We start from the raw sequence: 13,118 nt of genomic DNA on the forward strand, positions 1-13,118 counted from the left end.
GAAAAGCTTAGATCAAGTCTATTTTTCGATCTCCAAGGTCACTAGACAGTCTCTTTTCTCTGTGTTTACTGATCAAGTTGGCCCAAAAGAATACATGATGTTTTTCACTCTCTCCTCTTCTCCAGATTTAGATAATTTAAAGTAATTTATTCTTTTGCCAGTAATGTCAATTAGCTCAGACAGCTCTTTTCCCTCCCAGACACTGACATGGATGAATTCAGAGAGTCCTCTCCCCACACCCTTTGCACTATACTCAGCTAACCGAGTAATGGTTTCTATCACACAGTTGCCACTACACTTCATTCTACACTGGACCTGTTTATACATCGTTTCTGAAGAGACAATCCTTTTGTTGTGGGAAACTAAATTTGTAGTCCTGCTTCTGTTGTTTTAGTTTTCAGATTCATTTGCTTACTTCTGCATTATATTTTTGGCTATGCTCCCCCAAATAACAGCATATAATTTCACAGGATCACTATCACCAAATTTCATTATTTTACTCTTCCTACTTTTTTTTTTTTTGGAACAAAATCATTAGTGAGAGAAATTAATAACACTGCTTCCAGAACCAATCCCCATGCAACCTTGCTAGCAACAAATCTGTAACTTAATAGTTCCTTCAGCACAAAGCACTGTCATCTTTCTTCATTCTCACTGAACAGAAATTTCTAGTAATATATGTATTCACCATAGTTATCATATAATAGTTTAAATTGGAAGGAACCCTTAAAGGCCATCTAGTCTACCTCCCCTGCAATGACCAGGGACACTTACGGCTCAGTCAGGCTGTTAAGAGTCCTGTCCAGCCTGACTGTGAGTGTCTCCAGGGATGGAGCATCCACCATCTCTCCAAGCAACCTGTTCCTGTGCCTTACAACCCTTATTGTAAACATTTTTTTTTCCCTTATGCCCAGTCTAAATCTCCCCTCTTTTTGTTTGAAACAATGTCGCCTTGTCCTATCAAACAGAGCCTACTACAGAGACTGTCCTCTTCTTTCTTATAGTCCCCCTATAAATACTGAAAGGCTGCTATCAGATCTCCCCAGAACCTTCTTTTCTCCAGGCTGAACAGCCCCAGCTCTCTCAGCCTGTCCTAGCAGGAAAGGTGTTCCATCTCTTGCATCATTTTTGTGGTCCCCTTCTAGATGTGCTTCAACATGTCCACATCTCTCCTGTACAGAGGACTCCACATCTGTACTTCACGTGTGGTCTCATCTGTGCATAGCAAAGAGGCAAGGTCACCTCCCTTGCCTTGGTGGCCACAGTTCTTTTGATGCAGCCAGGATATGGTTGGCTTTCGGGGCTGCAGGGACACTGCTGGCTCATGTTCAACTTGCCAGCCACCAGTACCCCCAGGTCCTTTTGGTAGGACTGCTCTTAGTTCTTTCTTCCCCAGTTCATACTGATAGCAGGGTTGTCCCAACCCAGGTGCAATACCTGCCACTTGGCTTCATTGAATCTCATGAGGTTCACTTGGGCCCACTGCTCGCACTTGTCTGGGTCTCTCTGGATGGCATCCTGTCCCTCAAGTGTGTCGACCACACCTCACAGCTTGGTGCCATCTGCAAACTGTGGAGGGTGCATTCGATCTCACTTGTTGATGTCACTGATGAAGACATTAAATGTACTCCTCTCAGTACTGACTTCAGAATGACATCACTCATCACTGATCTTCATCCAGACATTGAGCAATTGACCACCATTCTCTGAGAACAATCTTGCAACCAGTTCCTCATCCATTGAACAGTTCACCCATCAAATCCATATCTTTCCAATTTGGAGAGAAGAATGCTATGGAGCACCTTGTCAAAGTCTTTCCTGAAGTCCAGAAAGATTATATCAGTTGCTCTTCCTTGGTCCATTGATGCGGTAACACCAGTTTACTGTGTAGTCTTTTTTAATGTATAATTTCCAATATATGATAGCCAGTATTTCATTTAGACAAAAAAGGATTAGCTCAAATACAGAACTTTTACAAAAAAATATGAACATTTTTATTGCTGAATGCTGTCAAATGAGCGGTACACAACGTATCAGAGATAAAACTGTGCTGCTTATATACATTTTTATTTAATTCTGTGTCTATTTCTCTCTTGTTCTATTCTAGGGTCAAGCATAGTATTAGTACCATGTAACTCTGGTATGTCCAACCAACGGCCAGCAGTGTGGACCACCCCTTCCCTGTGATCTAAAGGCAGTGGCTCTTCTCCTGGAGCAGCCCCAGGCATACACCCATGGCTCAACAACACCCAAACTGTCAGTGTGCTATTAAAACTGTGTCTACTGAAAGCAGGGCACGGGGAGAGCAGTGCTGTGCAGTACTGACTCAACTGATGGCAAATAATTTTATGCATGTTGTTACATTGGCTAAACACAGGGCTCTCAGCAGGGAAGAGTATGAAGCCGTGCTTTCTGTTTTGATAATGGAGTTTGAAAATAGAATTATAGAATCCTTACATTTGAAAGGGACCTCTAAAGGTCATTTAGTCCAGCTCCTTTGCAAAGAACAGGGACACCTAATAGCTAAATCGGGTAATTCAGAACCCCTCCCACGCTGGCCTTGAATGTCCAGGGATGGAACTATTCTGTACTGAGAACTCCGCATCTGGATGCAATACGCCAGACGAGCACTCACCAGCACAGAGCAGAGGGGCAGGATCACCTCCTTCGCTCTGCTCGCCACTCTGCTTTTGATGCAGCCCAGGATATATTTGGCTTTCTGAGCTGCGAGGGCGCATTGCTGGCTCACATCATGTACCAATATCCCCAGGTCCTTTTCAGCACGGCTGTGCTTTATCCTTTCATCCCCCAGCTTGTGCTGGTAGTGAAAGTTGCCTTGTCCCAGGTGCAAGACCTTGCATTTGAATTTGTTATGAATCATAGAATGAATCATAGAATTAATCATAGAATGGCCTGGGTTGAAAAGGACCACAATGATCATCTAGTTTCAACCCCTCTGCTATGTGCAGGGTTGCCAGCCACTAGACCAGGCTGCCCAGAACCACATCCAGCCTGGTCTTGAGTGCCTCCAGGGATGGGGCATCCACAGCCTTCTTGGGCAACCTGTTCCAGTGTGTCACCACCCTCTGTGTGAAAAACTTCCTCCTAATATCTAACCTAAACCTCCCCTGTCTCAGTTTAAAACCATTCCCCCTTGTCCTATCACTATACACCCTTGTAAACAGCCATTTCCCTCCTGTTTATACACTCCCTTCAAGAACTTGAAGGCCTCAATGAGGTCTCCCTGGAGCCTTCTCTTCTCCAAGCTAAACAAGCTCAGTTCCCTCAACTTTTCCTCACAGGACAGGTGCTCCAACCCTCTGATCATCTTAGTGGCCCTCCTCTGGACCCGCTCCAAGAGCTCCACATCCTTCCTGTACAGGGAGCCGCAGGCCTGGATGCAGTACTCCACATGGGGCCTCACAAAAGCGGAGTAGAGGGGGACAATCCCCTCCCTCTCCCTGCTGGCCACCTCTTTTTTAATGCAGCCCAGAACACAGTTGGCCTTCTGGGCTGCAAGCGCACACTGCTGGCTCATGTCCAGCTTCTCATCTACCAGGACCCCGAAGTCCTTCTCCGCAAAGCTGCTCTCAAGGAGATCTTCCCCCAGTTTGTATAAATACCTGGGATTGCCCCGACTCAAGTGCAGCACCCTGCACTCGGCCTTATTGAACCTCATTAGGTTCGCATGGGCCCACTTCTCCAGCCTGTCCAGGTCCCTCTGTATGGCTTCCCTTCCTTCCAATATATTGACTGCACTGCTCAGCTTGGTGTCATCCGCAAACTTGCTGAGGGTGCACTCAGTGCCATTGTCTGTGCCATTGATGAAGATGTTGAAGAGAACCAGTGTCCAAACTCATGAGGTTCTCCAGATAAAAGTATCCTTCGCTTCACAATCATACCTAATTCATATCATTACTTTTTGGCAGTACACACATTTTGAACAAATATTGTCAAGGATGAAGTACAGGAAGAGTAAAATTTTGTCAAAAATCTCTGATGAACACCTGAGACCTCATTAAATATTGCAGCCACTGCCATAGAACCAGACTGGTGTGCTAGTTTTACAAATACATGGCCAGATGTTCCACTAGTTTTATGTTTTTGTTCCTCTCTCTCTCTCTCTTTTTTTTTTTTTTTAATGCTTTAAGAAAAAATATTCAGAATTAAAATGCTTCGTTACTTATATATTAACAATATTGTATATTTTGTGAGGCCTGCTCTGAAAGTAGTGCCTTCTCTTTTATTATGTTGGCCCATGACATCAGAAGTGGATGTTGGTGACATGGCAGCAGAGGTTGAACCTTCCCTTCAGTATTCCATTACATGTTTTTGCTGTGTGCCAGATGGCAGCAGAGGGGCAGTCTGACAGAATGGCACCTGACAAAGTGTGGATGAAGTAAAGGTGTGGAACTGAATTCCTCGATGTAGAAAAACATTACACCCACTGACATCCACTGATGCTTGCTGAATGTTTCTGGAGGCCGGTGAATGTGAGCACGGTGAAGGAGTGGGTGGTGCATTTCAACAGTGGTAGCAGTGGGTCACATTCGCTGGTGCAGATTGTTATGAGTGCAGCATGCAGGCTCTTGTTCACTGCTGGGAAAAATGCACAGCTAATGGTGGTGACTATGTTAAAAAAGTGTTTTCTAGCTGAAGATTTGCTCTATCAAACTGTGCCATGTCCTCTTTTTATCTGCTGTGGTTTCCACGGGAATAAATAAGAGGTATTAAATTTTGGAGCACCCTACATATATGCAGCCCAAGACAATTTCTATTCACTCTGTGAGGACCAGGCAAACCAAAAAGTTGCCTGTATGTAAGTATATAAAGATATAACTGCAGTTGTTTGGAGAACTGGGCAAAAGCACTGTTTTTGCAGTCACAAAACACTGCTTCCAATTTGGTGTGTCTTATCAGTGTGGCTTACCAGTCCTGCAACTTTGTGTATTAAGTCTTCCAGTATCCTGGAATGCAGATGGCCTGACTTGAGGTTTGAGGATGTTATAATTCATTATTTCAATTTCCAGCTTTGATACTGAGATCCTCTCATGCACTTTCTGGACACGAATGAAGTCTTAGTCATTAGCTTGTTCATCCTCCAATTATTTGTATATATACTCAGAAAAAATAGACAAAGCTTGAGTTTCCAGCTTAAGAACTTAGGTGAAGGAGACAAATTCAGAAATATTTAAATATCTCCTCAGAAAAACAATATACAACAATTGTATTTGTTACCTGTTTCCTTTCCTTTCTTTTTCTTATCAGCTCCACATTTACCAGATCCACATAACCACCAGGAACTGAGCAGATTGGATGATATCTGACCCCATGGAAGTCAAGATGTACTTTCATAGTGATATGAGCAGATATCACTAGAGACCTCATCCCTACATCATCATATTGTTTGGGTTTTTCCTCAGTACTGTTCCTTCATCCTTTTTTAAAAAATCTCATGACCTTTCCTGCAACAAATAACATTGTTACACTGCTTACTTTTGAGGAAGGCTTTGCATATTTCAAAGCATAAATTAAAATTCTGAGTCTAGAAATAGGTCCAGACGTAAGTTTCATGTCTGACTATTCCCAAACTTAGAATTATTTCAGATTCAAAAAGCATTTACCCAGGCTGTTTAAATTACCACAGAGACCTGGGCATTATTCCTAGAAACTGTTTTTTTTTTTTTTTTTTTTTTTCCAAATGCAGTGTAAGATGATCATTGAATCATAAAATGACTTACTTAGGTTGGAAAAGCCCACTCATTTCCAACCCTCTGCTATGGGTACACCTACCACCCACCAGCTTAGGCTGCCCAGGTCCTCATCCAACCTGGTCTTGAGCACCTCCCGGGATGGGGCGCCACAGCTCCTCTGGGCAGCAGTGCCAGGGCCTCACCACCTTCTTAGTAATTAATTTCCTCCTAACATCTAACCTAAATCTCTCCTGTTGTACTGTAAAACCATTCCTCCCTTGTCCTATCACTATCGGTCTGGAGTCAGTATCCCTCCTGCTTAAAACTTCCCTCCATTACTGGAAGGCTGCTGGAGGTGTTCCTGGAACTTTTTCTTCTCCATGCTGAACAAGCCCATCTCCCTCAGTCTTTCTTTATAAGAGAGGTGCTCCAGCCCTCTGATCATCTTCATGGCCTCCTCTGGACCCACTCCAACAGCTCCACATCCTTCTTGTGTTGGAGGCCATAGGCCTGGACACAATACTGCAGCTGGGACACTATGAAGGCAGAGCAGAGGGGCCAATTTCCTCCTTTAGACTGCTGCCACCCCTCTGCTGATGCAGTCCAGTATACAGTTGGCCTTCCAGGCTCCACACACTGCCGGCTCATGTCTAGTCTTTCACTCACCAGACTCCCAGGTCCTTCTTTGCAGGGCTTCTCTCAGTGAGTTCTTTTCCCAGAATGTAAACATGTGTGGGATTGCCCTGACCCGAGTGCAACATCTTGCACTGTGCCATCATTCAGTTCACATGGGCCAACTTTTCAAGATTGTCCAAACCCCTTTGGATGGCATGCTTTCCTTCTATTTTGTCAACTGCACCCCTTTTGTTGGTGTCATCAGGAAACTTGCTGAGGGTATATTTGATCTCACTGTCTATATCATTATTAAAGATGTTAAGAGCACCAGTCCCAAGCTGAATGCCTTGTGGACACTGCTCATCACTGGCCTCCACTGGCCTCCAACTAGACATAGAGCTGTTGACCACAACACCCTGCCTGTGACCATCCAACTAATTCTTTCTCCATCAATTGAGCATTCAAATCCATAGTTATCAAGGATAAGATGTGGTGTGGGATCATGCTGAAGGCCTTGCACAAATTCACTCACCCTTTCTTTTCGTTCACTCACGCCTTTACTCCATCATAGAAGGCCACCAGACTTGTCAGGTATGATTTGCCCTTGGTGCACTGGCTGTCTTCAATCACCTCCTTCTCTTGCATGTACCATAACATAGCTAGGAGGATATGCTCCATGATTTTCCCAGAGCTGAGGCTCAAATTTCTGTGCTTCCCCAGGTCTTCTTTTATACCTTTCTTACAAATAGAAGTGGTACTTTCCTCTTTTCCAGTCACTGGGGACTTTGCCTGACAGTCAGGACTTTTCACATATGGACAATGGCTTGACAACACCAGTCAGTTCCTTCAAGACCCTGGAATTCATGTCATCTGGCTCAACAGACTTGTACACATTTAGCCTCAGGAGGTGGTCTTCAACTTGCACTGCTCTTACAGTAGGAAAGATTTTGCTCCCCTAAACCCCTACCTGGTGGTTGAAGGACACAGTATGCATAGGAAGACTGACTGTCAGCAAAGATGGAGATGAAGAACTTGCTGAGTACCTCAGCCATCTCCATATCTGTTGAAACCGGTTCCCTTTCTTGCTTATCTCTCTTTTGGTCTCTTCTGACCAACATATCTGTAGAGTCCCTGCTAGTTATTTTTCACATCCATAGCCAAGTTCAGTTCCATTGGAAAGCCCAGGCTTTCCTGATCCCATTTCTGCATTTCCAGACAGCACCCCTGTATTCTTCCCAGGCCGCCCATCCCTGCTTCCACTGCCTGCAGTTTTTCTTCTTTTCCCTCATTTTGACCAGCAGGTCCTTGCTCACCCATGCCAGTTTCTTGCCTCTTCTGCTTCATTTCTTATTCTGGGAAATGGAGAGCTCCTGTCCTCTCAGAAGGAAGATGATTATATGCATTATAAAAGATATAGCATAAAAGAATACCATTACTTATAACTCAGTGTTTCACCAACATTCAGAAAAGCTAAACAAAATTGGCCGGTAGAGCAGGCATTGCTACAGTTCAAATCCTGGGCATAGAACATGGTCTTACTGTTAATTTCTTCAGCAGTATTTATACGAACAGACTTGAGGGGGAAATAAAAGTTTGAAAATAGGATGCTTTTCAGTGAAAAAAAAAGTTCCTCCACAGTGAAAAACAAAATATTTCAATTTAAAACTAAATGAGTTGATTTTGAAATGGTGCCATCGTGAGTCACTCTAACTACACTCTCATGTCTCTTGATCCTGTTCCCTCTGGGCAGAGTCCCCATTGCCTCTACCTTACCCATAGCATACCATGATCTTACAGCAAGAAATCTGGAAGACCTTGGTCTGGTGTATCAGATCATCTGACTCCAATGAAAAATGAAGATGATGAATCCCGTAGTGTATGCCAAATCAAAATATTTTGAGTGCTGCGTATTCAGTGATTTTTTCCCAAACTCTGTTGAAAAACCAATATTTCTCCTGGATAAAATCATTTTGATGGAAAACTTTCAACTAGACCTCCTCAGAGGATAAAATTTCTCTTACGAAATCCATTTCTAGTTCCAACTAAATAACTAAGTCCTCAGCTCAAGAAGGTAGTTTGCATCACAGAAAAACAGTCCCAGTAAGCATTACATTAACTCTGAGAGATTCTGAGAAAGAGTCCTTGCAAACAAGGAAACACAAAGCTACTGAAGACAGTACGCCCCTAGAAAACAGAATAATCCTGACCCTAACTTTGTGAATATTGTGCAAATTTCATGGAAAAAGCATGCTTCATAAGCAGGAAGAATTCTGGTGAAGAATTTCCTCCATGTACTAGAAAATGGAGACTTCCAAGTAGTTCAGCTTTTATTGTGAGTGTTCTTCTCTATTACCTGTTCAATTTGCCTGAAGATTCTTTCCCATCCTTATAGGCAGGACTGTTATTTGAAGATAGATTGATTTATATTTTTATCCAAGCTTTCCGAGAACTGCTCTGGTACAAGGTCAGGACCATCTGAGGCCAGAAGGTCCCCAGGAAACCAAACTCTCAATAACCTGTATTATCCTTCTATCACATTCATTTTGAGAGGGGGACAGGCAGGTCTAAGTGTCATCTTCAGGGCTTTTGCCAGTGTTACACTTCATGGTAATGCACTTCAGGCTATGAAAGTTCAGAGAGAGATGCAAAATGATTTCCCAGTTCCCTGTTAAGTCAGCAAGGCTTGAGATGAAAATGTTAAAGATTAAAATGCATGAAAGAGCTTGAAATATTTCAGAAAGCTGGGGAAAAAAAAATAAAGCAACAGCTGCGCAAAATAAAAGCAAACACCTAAACAACTGTCAGAGAATCCTAGTTCACAGGTCTTTGTCTTTATTAGACCATAACAACACACAAGATACTAGACTAATTAATTTAAATGTGCATTCAAGCTATAATAGGGGTGCTTCTTCCAGAAAACAGCCTCAGCTGAGTGCTTAATAAAGAACTGTGCTTGAATGAAATCAGCTGGGTCATATTAAGGACCAACAGATATTGTAAATGAATCATCCAATTTTTCCAGCTTGCGTATGGCATAGTATTTGGCTGTAGCAGAAGTACTGAACAACAAAAGGCATAACCTGGCTGCCAGTGACAACGTGTCTCTCCCAGACACTTTCCCCATGTGGAGTGCGTAATTAAGGCACATGAAAATGCACAAATGGACAGATAGGAGCTTCTGTTGCCAGGAAGTCCTGCCAATTCCTGCTGAAATCCTGACACTTAGCGCATAAACCTGTTTGACTACCTGATTATCTCCAAGGCTCAGTACAGCCCACATGCACAGGAGGGGCAAGGCATTTTGAACATACAGCTCCCTGAAACCTCCTGTGTACGCAGGAGACTGTATGGTCCCCTTATTTATGGCAAAAAATTTAAGTTACCTGGACTTCTGATTCAGTGAGAATAGGCAAGCACCTGCCTAATATTTGACTGAGGGATTTGAATAAGGCAGCAAGTACCTCATGTGTTTAAAAAAAAAAAAAAAAGAAAGAAGAAGAAGCACATTGAAACCCACCTTACATAAGAAAACTTCAGAAAGAAAAAGCATAGTGACAGGGCAGAGTTTACACACACACAGCACCTTTGAGGCATTGAGACCAGTATTTTTAATCCTTTTGCTCACGACCAGCCTTATGAGGATAAAACCCTACACGTAAGTCCCACAGCAGCACACTGCATGGAAAACAGAATTTCAGCTGGCTGTTGTTTCAGTTATTAGGACACTAACATCAGGGCTGCTTCCTTTCCCAGGATTTTCTGAACTATGCTTGCAGACTCCGTGCCTCTCCCTTCAGGATTTTACCTTCCCTGTGAAAGTGTGTTGAGTTGCAGTGTAACTGAGGTGCTTCTTCAGTTGATGCAGGCACTCTTTTTTTTTTTTCCATAGAAAACTATGCTAGGGCATGTAGACAGGTTTAAATGCCTACCTTGGCAGCCAGTAATATATGTGCCATTCCTGCTTTCAGGCTTTCCTTCATCATGGCTGACAACATGTTATTTAGCATTCAGGAGGCTGTAATCTCACACTACAACCACCAGGCTCTGGAGCTGCAGATTTGCTTCAAATGGCTTTCCTTTTCCAGTGTGGTCATACAAAATAAATAAGAAAAGCTTTCAGAAAAGTCAGCGTGAACATGTTACAGGTGGTTTTGGCTCAGATGGGAAAAAAAAAAAAACATGCAGAAGATTAATGAACAATTTAAGTCCATTAACGACTTAATTTTTTGTGCCTCCTAGTTTCTGGCGTTCTGTTTTTCCCCTCAGTCCCACTCTTCCATGCTGTGTGCATCTGGGCATCCATTTGACAGCGGGTGGGCTCCCTGGCTACCCTCCTTGAGTCTTCCCTGCATCGCCAAATCTGTTTCTGCTGGAGGATCAGTCACCTGCAGCTAAAGCCAAATAAATTACTGCCTGTCTGTGTCAGAAAAGACAGACAGAAAAGTATTTGTGATTCCTGGTACGAAGCAGAAAGAAAAATAACATGCCTCTATTTGGCTTATCATCTGAACACATAGAGTAGAGAAGGTCAAAATGCCACTGTACAACTTGCACAATCTCTTGGCTTGCTCAAGAGAATAAACCACAGGATAATGAAAGAACAACAAGATGAATTAACATGAACTAAAAGGACAACCTTTCAGTTATCCAAGTGAGAATATGCTAAGTACTACACAGAGCACTGTCTTCCCATTTACTCCTAGCATGGAAACTGCCCCACAGCCTTCCATCACTGCCATGTGCTGATGGCCTGCTAGCACTGGTGGGACATCCTGCCTCCACCAGCGCCACTCTGAAGCTGCAGTGCCAGACACCACAGAGAGCCAAGCAGACTGATGGGCACAGAACATCATTAATCTTTGATCCAAAGATTAATGTTGCAAATTCTCAGGCTGGTATTTAGCAGTGATCAAATGGCATCTAGCTGTTATATTTTTTCAGCTGGCAAGCCAGCACAGTGAGCTAACATCAGCTCGACAGCTCAAGACAAGTCCCACATCCCACTTCACACAATCAGCAGGAAGCCTGATGTTTGCCTTTAAGGTCTGTTGTTTTGTTGGGTGATGGAATAGAGCCTAACAGTGCAATTTGCTTGAAAAACTCAGAATTCACTTTGAATAACTTCTGTGCTGCTTGGAAACCATACATGAATTGCTCGAGTAACTTTTGCCAGTTTCAGCCATGCAGTGAAAAAATAAAAGTGGTTGTACATGAATATATGGAGGTCAATTCATTTGCACAAACTGAACCACAACAACCTCTTTTTTCTCTCTCTCCCCCACCCAGATTGCAGGGTTCTCCTCTTCTCAGATGTACATCATTACAGCCAATTACTGCTCCCACCCTATTGCTTTCTTCCATCCTCAGAAACAAGACTACAGAAGTGTGAGCTGGGATATTGTGCTTCCAATACAAAACAGAAGACTTGCAGCTCTTAAAGACCTTTGAAAGAAATGCAAATGAAGAGGATCTGGGTCTGCTCCCTGCTGCAGCTGGAACAGAGATACGGTGGCAGCACTGGGCAGAGCTCTTGCTGAATCCATTCTTCTCTGCCCCACTTTGCTTGTTATGCCCAGTTTGGGAGAGTAGGACTGCAGTGGCTGTGGCCACACGCAGCTTCCGTCATCAAAGCATATTTTCAGAGCTATCCTGACCTGCTTCCCCATGCTTGGGAATTCAGCCCAGAAAATTAGTACAAATTAGCACTCAGGTGAGTAAAGATCCTGGCAAGAACCAACACCAATGCAAACATTCTCTCAGTAACGCTATCATCAGCTTTCTTGCTGAAAGGCATAAAAATACAAATAATTTTGCTTAAGCTTTGACTTAGAATTGATTTCTTCCCATGTGCTGTTGTGTAGTTGTTCAACAGCCTGCACTACAGCTGCTACTTACCTCTGGTGCACATTGTGAGACAAACTGAATAGGATTTCAAAGTGTTTGTTTTAACAGCAGCCATGTATTCTGCAACCCAAACCCTCACCAGCAGCTGGAATAAATTGCTGTACGCATTGTGTTTTAAGAAGATGATACAAAAAATGACTTAAAGCAACACAAGCCTTTGTACAGCCATTCAAATTCTTAATAGAGCTAGCAGGCTGTCCAAATTAATATCTTACACTCCTTCCAAATGAACCATAAATCGCACTTATCAGGAAGGATCAGCCAAGCCACAGTGGAAATATTTGCAAAAGCCATAATGTTACATTAAAGACGTAACTAGCCTGTAAGTCTGTTCTTCTCTTGTTCTTCTCTTTTTTCTTTTTTCTATCTTTCTTATTTTTCCATCTTTTTTTTCTTTTTCTTTTTCATTATGAGGCTGGAATTCCATCTCTGTGTCTCTAATTAGTGCAGCATGAATGAGGTATGTGGTATGTGAGATTGCTGCTGTTTGGAAACTACTGAAATCTCTAGGCAAAACAAAGTGAGTTAATCTTAATTCTCGGTTTCCTGGCTGTTGTTGATCTAGATTGATCCACTGGAGTTATTTTAGCAAGCTTCTCCTGTACATTTTCTTTCCTTTCTTTTTCTTCAATTTAAATGTTTAACAGACATCCTAAGCCAACGTTACTGATGAATAAGTTTCAGTGTGCTCCATTCAGCCCTGGAAAAGAGTGTTCTTCTATGCCTATGTCCCTAAATATTTCAGTTCAACTTCTACTGTTTTTCCATGCTATCTGTCCTTCTGAATGCTGAATCTATTGCTGATTTTCTTGTTTGTTCTGAGAGTACAGAAGCAGATCCCACTACTCCGGGCCATTACCCCACACACTCACAGCTCACACGATCAGTGATGTGAAGCTTCAAAGG

This window comes from Gallus gallus, chromosome Z (genome assembly GCF_016699485.2).
Source record: "Gallus gallus isolate bGalGal1 chromosome Z, bGalGal1.mat.broiler.GRCg7b, whole genome shotgun sequence".
Lineage (NCBI taxonomy): Eukaryota > Metazoa > Chordata > Aves > Galliformes > Phasianidae > Gallus > Gallus gallus.